This window comes from Mauremys reevesii, linkage group 14 (assembly GCF_016161935.1).
Source record: "Mauremys reevesii isolate NIE-2019 linkage group 14, ASM1616193v1, whole genome shotgun sequence".
Lineage (NCBI taxonomy): Eukaryota > Metazoa > Chordata > Testudines > Geoemydidae > Mauremys > Mauremys reevesii.
In genome coordinates this window covers 10,394,904-10,409,601 of record NC_052636.1, presented here as the reverse complement: position 1 = coordinate 10,409,601, position 14,698 = coordinate 10,394,904, and the positions used below count along the sequence as shown (strand labels likewise).

At 48.7% G+C, this 14,698-nt stretch overlaps 1 non-coding gene and 1 pseudogene across 1 annotated transcript; one reads left to right on the top strand and one right to left on the bottom strand.

The window, feature by feature from the left end:
* The window catches only part of LOC120381919, a 480,690-nt pseudogene that overhangs the window by 432,111 nt on the left and 33,881 nt on the right, over window positions 1-14,698 (top strand).
* TRNAV-AAC lies at window positions 7,609-7,681 on the bottom strand. The gene has a single exon. It is a non-coding gene; the product is annotated as a tRNA-Val (tRNA).

Here is a 14,698-nt window from a genome sequence, read left to right as displayed (position 1 = left end):
CAGTGTCACTGATTACACTTCTAAAGTATGCCAGGGTTAGATTGAGAACAGTCATCCTTCACTGTTTGGATGCAAAGAGAGTGCTTCATAGGACAGTCCTTCCCTGTGATCCCGAACTGGCTGCCTGGTTGGGTAACAAGGACTTTCAGGCTGTAGAAATGATGGTAACCAATGAGGCAACGAATTTGTCAGGCTCCAATTTTAGACTGCCAGAGACACGCATGTTGAGTCCTGATTCTATGGTTTTGTGTCTGACGCTGTGGCTACACAATTAAGCTGATGTTGGCACAACTGCACCAATGTAGCTGTGCTGCTGTAGCACTGCTATAACAGATGCTCTAAGCTGATGGGAGAGAGTTCTCCCATCGGACTTGATTAGTCCAGCCCCCGCAAGCGGTGGTGGCTATGTTGGCAGGAGAAGTTCTCCCACTCATCTAGCACTATATACACACGGGGTTAGGGCTGTGTATCTACGTTGCTCAGCTGTGTGGATTTTTCAAACCCCTAAGCAATATAGTTATCCCGATAAATGTCTTCAGTGTAGACCAGACCTTAGTTTTCTCTTGTGTTTTATGCATTTACATTACTTCTCTACCTCCTCCTACTTTGAAAGATTAAAAAGTGTGAAAAGAGAGGTATTTTTCTCCATGATGCAAACATTCCGACATAGAAGACCCCTTCTACCAACACATATGGCAGAAGATCCTGAGATATATGAACTCACAGAAGTGGTTGGGACCTACGTTGGGACAAACTACAATAAGAACCAGGGTTCAGTTGGCAATGGGGATTAAAAGAAAACTAACATATATGACAAGAATTTGTGATCTTTGAATATGTTATTGTTACCAATTAAAATGATAGGTGAAGTTATTGGTTAAAGAGTAAGAGACTGTGTGATAATCTGAATTATTTTGGAAAACTGAAAGTTGTCTTGTTTTTGTGTTTTGTTAGTCGTACAGGAAATGATGGCTAATCTTGAAAAGTTAATTAGATTTAATTTACCCTGGTTCCTCAACTGTTGCTACAGCTCTAGTACCCATCAATCCAAAGACTGAGAGAAATGGAGAGTTCCAATCATTGTCCTTTTAGTATCTTATTGTTCCTCTCTCTGTTTTTTGTGCTGGCCTTTCTATTCTATCACTTTCTGCATTTGTTTAGTGGTAACAGTTGGTTTCCATCACTCATGTACATTTGTTTAAATCTCTATCCATTGTGAAATAAATTTTTTGCTTGTTCGATAACTGTACTCAGGTGCTGTGTGAGATACAGTAGCAATGGTCCACAGTAAAACCTTGGGATACTTGGGGAAGAGAGGATCTGGGATTTCACCGAGTATCTGGTGATCCGGGCTGGACCCCAGAGGGGGACACATTGAAGGAACTCAGGGTTAGGGTGGCTGCTGTAGCTCAGAGGAGGGTGCTTGAGTTCCAGCAGGCTGGTGAGTTTGGTCACTAACATCCAGCTGCCAAATGCAAAAGTCCCTCTTCCTTGTGGCAGGTGGCAACAAGGAGACTCACAGCCCTCAGCACCCTGAGAAGGGTCACAATGTGTCTCTATGTTGATCCACCTGTCAAATTCGCACAGGGAAAGCTCCCGATAGCACAAAACTCTGCCCTATGAAATCATGGAACATGTGCTCTTTGCTCTGTGAAAGCATGTAAAGAATCCAAGCGCTGGAGGACAGGGTTTGGGTCCAGAGCGACCTAGACAAATTGGAGGATTGGGCCAAAAGAAATCTGAGGAGGTTCAACAAGGAGAAGTGCAGAGTCCTGCACTTAGGACGGAAGAATCCCAGGCACTGCTACAGCCTGGGGACTGACTGAGTGAGGGGGATTTGATAGCAGCCTTCAACTACCTGAAAGAGCAGCAGTGTGGGCTTTCTCCTGGCCACTTTTGCTGGGCTGGGCAGGCGTCCTGGAGGCCTTTCTAGAAGAGAATTGGGAACGGAGTTAGAAAAACCAATGTGAAAACCAGAACCTCAGGTTTAGACTCATTTATTTATAATATTAAATCTTCAATTCTAGTGTCGCAGTCAATACAATTGCTTCAGCCTGATAAGTCTTCCCTTTGGGAAACTTAACTTCTCTCCAAGGGGAGTGGAGAGAAAGCACTTTTCAGAGTCCGAGAGAGACAAGGCGGGTGAGGGTAAGAGCTTGCAGAGGACCAACCTCTGTTGGTGAAAGAGACAAGCTGTGGAGCTAACCCAGCACCCTTCTTCAGTTCTGTGTAGCCTGGAAGGTCATCTCCTCCATAACCAGCAGTTAGAACATAAGAACAGCCACACTGAGTCAGACCAGTTCATCTAGCCCACTCTCCCGAAAGTGGCCAATGCCCGGCGCCCCAGAGGACCCCTGGCACCAACATGGATACACCACCACCACAAACAAGGTTAAAAGTCAATGCACATGGAGAAGAATCTTGTGTTTCATTCCTTATGTTCTAGTCCCATCATGTGGCCATTTCCTTTTCTTCCTTTCTGTTAAAAGCTTTGGTGTTTTGCACAGAAACATTATTTCCCCAGGAGAGACCCAGGAGTGGGGGCTGCATTCCTGTACCAAACAGTCACTGGAAGGGGGCAGACAAAGGCCTTTAGGACGAGGCGTCCGTCACTGTCAAAAGATCATCTCCCTCCTGCAGGTCACTGGCAGCCTGAATTTGTTCCTTATCCTCCCAGAGTCTGGGGGCTGGAATCAGCACTACCCAGCCCCTCCGTATGTAGCAGGAACAAACACAAACCTGGACTTTAAAACAAGCTGTCCCCTTCCTTCTCAGGGAAGATTTTTCTGTGATTGAAGTGGAGCTTCAGTTCCCCTCTCCTAGGGGCGGGGCAGGTGTGGGGCCAGCTCCCAGTGAGATCTGTTTTCACCATTGCCCCCTTTCAGTCACTCTGGGATCCTAACTCTGCTCCCAGCTGTCAGGCAGCTTCCAGCCCATCCACCCTGTTCATTAACTCCATGGTCATGTGTCACCCCCTTTGCCAGTGCACAGAGCCTGCAGGAAAGCTACTCTTGCCAGACGCATTGGTGGTATAGTGGTGTGCGTAGGTGTCTTCTAAGCAATTCATCTGGGTTTGATTCCCAGCCAATGCAATAATGGATTTTCTCTTCTGTTGTTTCCTCATCTGGAAGTGGTTTATTTTCAGTCACATTGTGTTACAATCACATTATCTATAGAATGAGACGACAAATGCGTCAAAGTCCAGCAGGTCATACAGGATGGAGGCACACAAGGGGCTGGAATGTGTCATCTGAGAAAGACAGAACACTTGGAAACCTGCATCTCCCATCCCCTGGCCTTGCGTGTTATGATTCCAGGTTTGTGAGCTGTTTGTAGGATGTTCCGGCATGGTGGGGAAATGAAGTTTTGAGTCAGTTTTTGCTCCTGCAGATTTCTTTGCTGTTACAATTATAATGACATGAACAACAGGGAGGCAAAATAAACATAAACCCCAAATTGCAATACAGGTGGGGAAAGAGACGATCACGGTTAAGCCAAACACATCAAAATAAAAATTAATACTAAAAAAGGGGAGAGGGAAGAGATCAGGTATGTGGAGATCCCCTTGATATTTCAATGCACATTGTTAGAATCAAAGTTCAGACTTGACACTGGAAAACTACCTGTCTTTCTGAACACCTGTGATGAGCAAGATGAGTTGGGACACCTGTTCTGCTTCAATCATTTATTGTCTCTCCTTCTCCCCCCAATTCCTCATCTCCAATGTCTCTGCCTTTCTCCTCTTGCTCCCTCTCCCCTGCCCTTTCCAGGAACTCACAGTCTACAGCATTTAGGACAAGCCAGAGCTCCCATGTTCTGCACATGAGCCTGTGTCAGAGGACATGTGACCCCGGTCAGAACCAGTCACCAGATCAATATGACCCTTTATGAGCGACTTCTCTGCCTGCTCTGCAATTTACATCTCCCCTCTTCACCCCCCACAAACAGGGTGGGGTACAGCTCTGACTGAGAGGCCTAACAAGAGAAATTTCAGCCCAAAGACAAATTTGTGTGAAATGTTGAGAAATGAAGAGCTTCCCAAATCCCCAGAACTCTAGTGTCACCCCCATGGCACCAGCACAGGGTACCCAGTGAAATGGGGTTACAGAATACAAGGGGGGAGGCAGCAGGGAGAGAGGTGACAGGGAATCTCTCTTTTTCTTTCTCTCACCACTTTCTGTTCTTCTCTTTCCTTCCAGGAACTGCAGTCACAGCAGGGAGGGGTTTGTCTCTGTGTCTGTCACGGAGGTGGTGGAAGTGATGGATTCTGTGACTTCCTGCAACCTCCGTGACTTCTGCAGTGGGCACAGTGGCTGACTCCAGGGCCACTCAATCAACTGGCTCCGGGGACCGCCCAAGCAGCGGCCAGTGCGGCTGGCCCTGGGGACCACTTGACCAGTGGTCCCGAGGGCAGCAGGAGCAGCCACAGCTTGGTGGCCTCTGGCAGCACTTCTGGGGTGGCCAGAGCAGCAGCTGGCCCCCTGGGGCTCCCCCTTGCCCCAGCAGCAGCTGGAGTGGCAGCGACTCTCAGGGCTTCTCCCCTGGTAGCTGGTGCTCATTATCCATCAAATAAATAAAAACACTTCCCCTGCAAGTGGATTTAGCCCGGGACCCTCAGAGTCAGCAGCTGTTACGCCCCCACTGAGCTCTCTGGTCAGGTGTCCTAGTGCCGGGAGCCTCTGATGTAGATCCTAAAATAGCGTTTTTGCACCAGGGGGGCTGAAATTTTGGACCAGACATTGTAGCTCCACCGTTATTTTACTGAATTGCTTCAAAACAGCAAGTGTAGAAAGTCTCCTAAGTGCCAGGCTCTCTGCCATGGGAACAGCTGCCCCTGCTCTGCAGGAGTCTGTGCGTTCCACCCAGCAACGCACACACCTGCTCCGCACTGACGGGGGGTCAGACAGTGACGGTAACGCAAATCTTCAGACTATTAACCCAGGTCCCTTTCTTTAACCCAGGACATGCCAGTCACCTGTTAGCCATGGCGTTATCTTCATCTTCAAATACCTCTCAGGACATTGAACAGAGGGAGTGAACCCCCCCAAATGGCTCCCTGTTGAGGCATTATACCGAACCTGCCCCTGGAGACTGTCTGGTTTTATACTCTTAGAGCTTTTTCTCTTCAAACCCCTTATCCCAATCTCTGGGCCAACCTCCGCATTTCAGAGTTTAGAATTTACTCTCATCACCCTCCTATGGCACTTTCCATGTGAACTGGGCAAAGGAAGTGGGGGAAGCTCCATGGCTAATGAAAACCAACGCTCTGGGTGAGGCCTGAACTCACACCCACAGCTGTATTTCCCCCTGCATGAGCCACTATAGGTGCTTCTTAGACAAACTTGGGCTGTAGGTGATTATGTGTGTCTGTACTTCTCCACTTTGGCTGCTCTGTGAAAAGCTGATGGTTCAAACAGAAGCTGGTGGGTTTTTGTTTTGTTTTAAGCAATTAGAGTCTAGTACATTTTAACAGGCAGAAAATGTCCTATTCTGGTCTAGCCCCATTTGACTCCTTCTGTCCATCTTCTTCCTTCCCCCTCAGTGTCTTTCCTTCCCCATTGGGGACATGCAGAGATGAACCCCAGTCAGTCTGTGTCACAGAGAGTCTGTATTGCCTAAGGAATGTGAGTGAAGGATTCCGGCTGAATTAACGCCGCTCACCTGGGTTAGAAACATTTGTTTCTTTCGAGCACAGAGTGGGAAATGGAACATTAATTCAGACCCAGGAGGCAAGGCAGAGGCTTCATGATCTTGATCTCCATGAAGGGAGAGAGGATCCCCAGGAAGGAACAGAGCTTCCTTTAGACTCAAGGTGGGTCTCCTGGAAGTTGGAAAAGACCCTTGGTCACTGAGGATCTCATGGGATCGTGCTGCTCCAGAGGCTCGAGAGTCCTGGGTGCGGGGAGGATGTCACTGCACAGTCTGAAATGGAAGGGAGGACCCTGGAAGGGAAGGGGAGGAACAGAAAATGGAGAGGAATGAAACAGAATAAAGGCCTCTTCTCTCTCCCCTCCCCGACCCAGCAAGAACTGTTATCAGTGGGGAAACTCCCCACCATGAATGGCAGAGACCACAGAGACATTTGCCTCATGCTGAGAAGTAAGGTGACCAGACACTAAGTGGGAAAAATCAGAGACTTTCACCGGTGGTATAGTGGTGAGCATAGCTGCCTTCCAAGCAATTGACCTGGGTTTGATTCCCAGCCAATGTGATGATTCCTCCACTGGGAATTGGTTTAATTTCAGTCACGTTGTTTCAGTTTATCAATGGAATGAGAGAATCAGTGTCCCAAAGCCCAACAGGTCATTAAACACCCAGTGGAGAAAGAAAGGGGTGGGACTATATAATGAGCAGTTGGAGTCATCCTGGTATTACAATGCTTGGTTTATTTTATTTTTTTAATTCCCTTTACTTCCTTCTCCCTTTTAGACTCAGAGCCTTTAAGATCAGAAGGGACCAGTGTGATCATCTAGTCCGACCTGCTGCACCTTGCAGGCCAAAAGACCCACCCACCCACTCCTGTAATAGACCCGGGAGGGGAGGCAGCTCCGTGCTCTGCCCCTACCCCAGGCAGCACATGGAGGCCTCTGCTCCCCTCCCCCAACGGGTGTGCAGAGATGTGCCAGCAGCACTAAGGTGGCTCCCTGCCCACTCTACCTCCGTCCCTCCGTGCCGCTCCCAGAAGTGGCTGGCATGTCCCAGCATCCCCTGGGGTGGGGGGAGTGTCTCCACGTGCTGCCCCTGCCCCGAGCACCAACTCTGCAGCTCCCATTGGCCAGGAACTGTAGCCAATGGCAGCTCTGGGGGCAGCGCCTGCAGACAGCAGCACATGGAGATCCCCTGGCCCCACTCATCTAGGAGCTGCTGCCAGAGGGTTGTGTGTACCGGTCACTTTGGGAGCTGCACCACCACTCCTGCACCCCACCCCCACCCCCAGCGCAGAGCCCACACCCAAATTTCCTCCCAGAGCTTTGCTTGTCTTCCTTTCACCAGAACCATCCTTCTTCTCCTGGGCTGCAAGTAGCCATCCCTGGGAAGCCAAGAGGCAGGCACAGGATTCTGCCAAGTAAGTGTCCCCCAGCAGCGTGATGGACAGTGCGATGAAGGTAAGTCTTCCCGAGGCAGAATGAACTGCAATGCAGCGAACCACTGGCCAGGCGGTCTGGGCGAAGGGCATTCACTGGAGGTACAAGCTTGTGAGTGACTCCTGAGCACAGGGCCCCTTCCCCTTTTAAGGACCTGCTCCTCATGGCCTGCGACTGGAGATGACTTGGCTGCATCTGGTGGGTCACACTCCACCTTGGGCAGTGTCCATGCAGTGTCCCTGCTCTGGGTGTGTGAGTGCTGCCTAATGAGAGTCCCAGACACCTTCTCTATCTAGGAGCTCTTCTGCTCTTTCAGCTGTTCAACCAGCCCCTTCATCCCACAAGCATTGCAGGAGGGAGCGGGAGTGGGAGGGGGAAAGCCACTTCACAGGCATTCAGAGAGGGAGAGGAAACAAAAATGGGAAATGGGGGAAGTATAACAGACCTATTGAGCATAGAAATCACTGCTGCTCCTACAACAGCAGGGACAGGCCACTAGGAGCTGGGAAAAATTAAGCCCTCATGTTTCTGCCTGGTTTTGAACCAGGAACCTTTTGTGTGTTAGGCAAACGTGATAACCACTACACTACAGAAACTCTGTTGCAGGGCTCTGCCCCTCCCTTCATAAGAACATAAGAACGGCCATACTGGGTCAGACCAAAGGTCCATCCATCCCCATATCCTCTCTGCCAATAGTGGCCAATGCCAGGTACCCCAGAGGGACTGAACCTAACAGGTAATGATCAAGTGATCTCTCTCCTGCCATCCATCTCTACCCTCTGACAAACAGAGGCTAGGGACACCATTCCTTACCCATCCTGGCTAATAGCCATTAATGCACTTAACCTCCATTAATTTATCTGCAAAAAGAACAAGGAGAACATGTGGCACCATAAAGACTAACAAATGTATTTGAGCATAAGCTTTTGTGGGCTAAAACCCACTTCATCGGATGCATGCAGTTAAAAACACAGTAGGAAATATATATACACACAGAGAACATGAAAAAAATGGGTGTTGCCATACACACTATAACGAGAGTGATCAGTTAACGTGAGCGGTTATCAGCAGGAGAAAAAAACCTGGTGTTGGGAGGGGAACAGGAGAAAGGACAAAGGAAGCAAGAGACGAAGAGAAAAGAGGGATCAGACAGTGGATGGAGCAAGAGGTGAAACAAAAAGGACAACCCCCAATGTCCCCAGTGATTCTAAGGGACAAAATCCAGGTGTGCAATAAAATTCTGCCTCCTTAAGCTCATGTTTTCCATGCCTAGAATTCAACTCTCACCAGATGGATCAGACTGAACAGGTTTCACACCTCCAGGAGGCTCTTACCTTCTAAACAGGGACGGCTGTTTTCCAGTAAAATCACTGAAAGGGAAGGAGAAAACTCGAAAGAGGTTCCTCCTGGCGCTCACGTCCGTGAACCCGAATACTCTCTCAGTCCTCAAAGAAAGACCTGGAGAAGGAGACTTGCTGCAGCAAAGCCACGGGGGTCTCTGAGGTTTCCCTGGCCCCTCGCCCCTGTCCTGCCTGGCTGATGTCAGCATCTCTCTGTGAGGTCACCACCTCCCCACCACCTTGGACCAATAGGCTGAGGTCCTGCAAAAGGCCTTTGTGATGTCACTGCCACACCCCTCCCTTGCTGTGCTAATGTCCTGCCCTGGCCAGGCACTTTGGAGGTTTGAGCTACTCCCTGTGGATCACCCCACTCAAGGAGCGTTCGTTCTAGGCAGCAAGCCGGCTAGACAGGGAAACATCAGACGCTGCTCCCAATGCTGCACTCAGTTTTTCAGAAATTAGTCGACTTTATGGCCAGAAGAGACCATTAGAGCATCTAATCTGACCCCCTGCATATCACAGGCCTCCTGTAGGACACAAGAGCTACTTTTGGGGCAAACACATTCCAGAAAGGCATCTAGTCTTCATGAAATGACATCAAGAGATGGAGAATCCACCATTTTCCTTGGTAGCTTGTTCCTGTGGTGAATCATCCTCGCTGTTGACTATTTGTGCCTTAGTTGTAATATGAATTTGTCTTTTTTCATCTTCCAGCCATTGGGTCTTGTTATGCCTTTCTCTGCTCCATTCAAGAGCCCTTTAATTCCCAAATCTTTTCTCTCCCTGAAGGCACTTCAACACTTCAATGAAGTCACCTTTCAATCTTCTTTTGATCAGCTAAACAGGTTGAGCTCTTACAGTAGCTCACTAGAAGGCATTTTTCTCCAGCCCTCAGAACATCTGGTGGCTCTTTGCTGCCCCAGCTCCAATTTCATTGACGCCGTGTCACCTCCTGTGACATTACTGACATAATCTGTAACTGTATAGATCACCGTTGCGACCACTGTTCTATTTTCGCAGCCAATATTGTAGAAAGGCTGTTGTGTAAGGGGTCTATGGAGCGGTTCTGATTGGCTGATTATAATTATGCTATCTCTAACTGTGTATCATTTTTGTAGTTGATGTTATGAATATTGGCTCTACACTGCCCTTATTTCCAACTTGTGCTCTGCTTCCAGGGAACACCCCAGCCAGACAAGTTGGTGTCAGTTCTGCCTAGCCTGCTTGATGGCCCATTACGGACCATCAGCTACACAATCGACCCATTGAGAGAAGGCAGATATGCCTTGTGACTCAGCAAGCTATGCAAGGACCTGCCTATGGACAGAACTCTAAGGTTTTTCTATGCCATGTGCTTAGGGAGATGTATTTTCCATGCCCTGGTTCCTCGCTGACCCAGAGAGAACAAAGGAACACGAAAACAAAAACCCTTCCCCCACAGATTTGAAAGTATTTTCTTCCCTTATTGGTCCTTTTGGTCCTGTGCCAACCAGGTTATCTGAGCTTTTTAACCCTTTACAGGGTATGTTATGCTACCTGTAGCTATACGTTTATGACACCCTGTAAATAGCAATCTGCAGAATCTGATCCTGAGTAAGGGCAGGGTGAAGGGCAGTGGCTTCAGCAGATTTACTGAGCATGCTCAGTTCATGTGAGCATGCTCAGTGCACCATAAGTAGCAAATTCCTACACACAGCAGTTTCTCACACTACACCTGAGGCAGCATGAGGCAGGGGCTCCATCGCTGTCCAGACCCCACCCAAGGGCAGATGCCCAGGGGCTGCGAGACCCTCAGCTTCTGGAACCTGTGTGTGGAGTCTCTCTTCTGCCCACCCAGGGCTGCCCCTGGGGTCCCTCTGGCCCCTGGTGCCTGCAGCCCCTAGCCGGGGGCAGCAGAGCCTGGGACTGGGTCCAGCTGGAGAAAGTCCCCACCTCGGCTGGGCACAGAAAGTGCTTCAGTGAAAGTCTGTCCCTGGAGCAGCCCCTCTGGGGCCGCAGCAGCAGCCCGGAGCTCAGCCCCGGCTCCCAGCGCACACTGGAGGCAGCAGCACCAGCAGTGTCTGGTACCTTACAAAGCCCGGCCACCAGGAGCTGCCCCACGGCTCTTTTCCTTGTTTTTCCTGCTTCCTTCCTACCAGCCCCCCACTGCTCCAGCCCCTTCCTGGCTCCTTCAAGCCCAACCCAGGCTGCAGCTGCCACACTCACCGGGCCAGGGACTGTCTGAGGTGGGAACTAGCCCCATCTCTGCTCCTCCTCCTGCCCCTGTGTGTCCCAGAGCCGCTGCAGGGACTGACCTGCACCCAGGCTCTCGCTCCTATTAGCACTCGCAGGGGCCAATCCAGCTACGGGAGAGTGAGTGCTCCTGGGAGCAGGGAAGTGACCAAGTCTCCCTGCCAGAGGGTGGGGGAGGGGGAAGAAAGGGAAAGAGGAGAGACTGAAAGGGGATAAGGAGAAATAAGTGAGGAAAGCAGCACCCAGCTCTTTTCTGCTGCATCACCCCTGAGCAGATTGCTCCTGAGCTCTGGGTAAATAGCCCCCAGTGTTCCCCAGATCCCCCTGCTCCCAAGGCAATGCACATCGGGATCTCCTTCCTCCCAGGCGTGATTACAAGTAGGTGTCACCCTTATGCCATGATTGGAGAAGGACAGCAAAGCTTGGGAACACGTGTCTGTATTTCCAGTCCAGTGTGACAATCCCGGCTCCAGGAGGGGTTTGTTCTCTGCTCCTGCTGGAGGGGCACAGAATGGGGCAGCAACAGGTTTGTGTCAGTTTTTGTTGCTCCACGTTCCTTAACTTAGAACAGTGTGAAATGAAGAAAATGGAGATTGAATTAAAGGGAAATACACAAAGAAAAGTTCCAGCCCCGGTTGCTTATTGAAAGAAATGACTCAATTTCCCAGTTACAGGTTTTATTAACATGAACAAATAATCCCAAGAGCGCACGTCACTAAGGCTAAATGACTATAGACACCACTCAGCTAAGGGTTAAACAACACAGTGATAAAGTTCAGGTCAAATCAGGAAATCAATGAGTTAACAAGGATATTGCACTGGAATCAAGTTGTCAATTTAGTCCAACCATCAGATTAATACAGTAGAAAAACCAACCCCTATAAATCCTGAAAGAGCAACCCAAGAAGGCAGGTGCACATTTAGTGATGCTGAAACCCCAGAGATTTCTCACCCAGGCAGTGAAACCCAGATTTAGCCAGCTGAATATTTCAATACCGAAACCAAATCATTGCTTACATTTAGCCCACAACCTCAAAGCTAATTACAGTTTTCTCCTTAGATTTCACTATTCTGTAGCTAATACTTCTCCTCGCCCTCTCGCCCTAAAACACATACAGACCTTAAGAGACACATTAGTAAAAGAATTCAAACAGCTCTCGCTGAACAATACGTATCTGACCACTCAATTCCTTGCAATGCTTGCACAGGTGAGGCGCATGCATTCAGTCATTCCATAGGGCAGGGTTTTAAGGCTATTACGATTTGGGGAACTCTTCTTCCTAGCATCTTCCCCTTGTAGATTTCAGAGGTGTTCACGCCCTCATCGAGCCACACTGTTACATCCCAATCTAATAGAAAGGCTGGGAGGTTGCCAACTTCATAAAAAGAAAGACAAAAAATAGAAAAGGGAACAAAACGTTTCTAAGATAATAAGGGGTTGGATCTCTGCACCTCTCGGGCTTTGGATTCACCCAGAGTAGGAACTGTAGCTGCAGTTTAGGAACCAGGTAATGGCATAGATTTCCTCTCTCTCAAGTGCAAGGTGTGACCTATGTCTCATTCTCTCTGTCTCCCATCGGGTGATGGGACCATGAGTGAGAATGAGGAGGGGAAACCCCAGCAGGAAGATGCTGAGGAAGTAGAACCACCTGTGCTCTATTTTCACACTTTCTAACCTTTCAAAGAAGCAGGAGGCAGAGACGTGATACAAATGTATTAGACTCAAGAGAAAAACTAAGGACAGGTCTACACTAGGAGAGGGGATCGATCGAAGATACACAACTTCAGCTACGGGAATAGCAGAGCTGAAGTCGACGTACGTAGGTCGACTTACCTCGGCATCTTCACAGCGCTGAGTCGACTGCTGCTGCTCCCCTGTCGACTCCGCTTGCGCCTCTCATGGTGCTGGAGTACCAGAGTCGACGGGAGAGCGCTCAGGGATTGATTTATCACATCTAGACTAGACACGATAAATCAACCCCCGATAGATCAATCGCTACCCGCTGATCCGACGGATAGTGTAGACCTGACTTAAGAGACGAAACCACAGACTTTGGACTCAGCATTCAAGTATCCTGCAGTCTGAACTTCGCATCTGATACATTCCCCCATTGGCTACCATTGTTTGGCCAGCAGGGAAGTGCTTCTTGTCCAACAAGGCAGCCAGATTGGGACCCATAGGCATGGAATGGCTCTGAAGGAATCAGCTGTTTCTCTTTGTGCTTCATGAAACTTTGGATCCAAATGGTAAAAGACATTTGTGCCCAATTTAATCATGGCAGCCTCCAGGAGTGTGACCAATGCCACTTAACTAGGGAGCCGGGTTCTAAAAATAGTTTACCTGGGCCACAGGTCACCATAGCTTCCATCTCAGGGGTGAAGATCAACCACTAGTACCTGCAATTTCTACCTGAGTTCTTGTCAAATCTTTGACCTTACTTGGAGTAATTTGACACTTCTCTGGCATAGAATTCTTCACCAACCACACAACAGATCAGTAGCGACAGTGAGGTACACCTCCCTCAACTATGCCCTTTTATTTCATTAATCTGGGGGCACAGATTTAAATTAGGGACTAAATTCAGGTGCGGCTTAGAATCCCTGTAAGACAACAAATCTAAGGTCTCTATTAAAAATAGGTATCTTTCTGCAGCTATAGCACATTCAACACGGATCCCATTTTCTACACATTTGCAGCATCTCCCAGGGGTGAGCTGAAGAGAAAAGTCACTTCCATTTTTCCCCATCTCTACCTAGCTAGGGATTGCATTTCCCAAACAATAGGCAACATGCACCTGATTAGGAAGGAGATATCTTCAGGCGCGACCTCCTGCAGCGCCTGGGCCACAATGGCTTTGGGAGCCCAATGCATGGGTATTTTTCTTATTTACAATTCATTTACTAGGGTATAAATCTTCCCAGCCCCTAAAAAAAAAATATTGACCTAACCAATTGAACAACTGGGGGGATTGGGATGGTGATGGGGAATAAGGGAATCCCTCTGACTTACACTATCTTCTTCTGTTGTTACAGAGGGTGAAATGATGTTTTGCCCTATCCCTGCCCTGTTCCTGCTCTTTGTTATAGTTCAATATATTTTAAGTGAGGAAAATGGTAGTAAAAATATCTGCTCTTCAGCACAATGTGAAGCAACATCAGAGCAACTGAGAATGAAACAATTTGTTCCCCAAGGGAGAACTCGATGACTAACAATGGCTTTGAAATGGGGGAACAGTATAACCGTGATACTCAGGGTTTGTTTAGACTAGGGAAAGTGATGGAGTTTAGGTCAGGTCAAGGGGAAAGCTAATGCCAACCATTGCACCTGGACTGCATCTGCACTACAACTATAATTGTCTTTTTACCCCAAGATCACTAACCTGAGCAGCCAACGCCATGTACCGCCCTTGTGGATGGAAGACACAGGTAGTTTTTGCCTCAGTGTAGCTTGTTGGGAATCAAACCTCTGTCCCACCTGGAGCTGATGGAGCTTGGCTGTTCTCAGTGGTAGCAGATGACAGAACAAGGAGCAATGGTCTCAAGTTGCAGTGGGAGCCATCTAGGTTGGATATTAGGAAACTAATTTTGCTAAGGTGGTGGTGAAGCACTGGAATGGGTTACCTAGGGACGTGGTGGAATCTCCATCCTGAGAGATTTTTAAGGCCTGGCTTGACAAAGCCTGGCTGGGTTGATTTAGTTGGGGTTGGTCCTGCTTTCAGTAGGGACTAGATACCTCCTGAGGTCCCTTCCAACCCTGATATTCTATGGTTCTATGACATACACTCCTACAGCTCAATAGAAAAGATCATAGGACTGACCCCAAAGAAGGGTGAGCTGGAAAAGGCAGAAGCAGGCAACTCATCTGGGGGAGCTGAGACACCACGGTGAAGATGGTGCAAAGATCACTATGTGGGAATTAGCAAATGTGATTAAAAAAAAAATCCTTGCTCAGCCCTAGTCAAGGCATTTATTACAGTTCTCTCTTACGTGTATTTTCTGATGCCTGATAAGGTGTGAGCTCCAACTGAAGCTTTTCCCGCA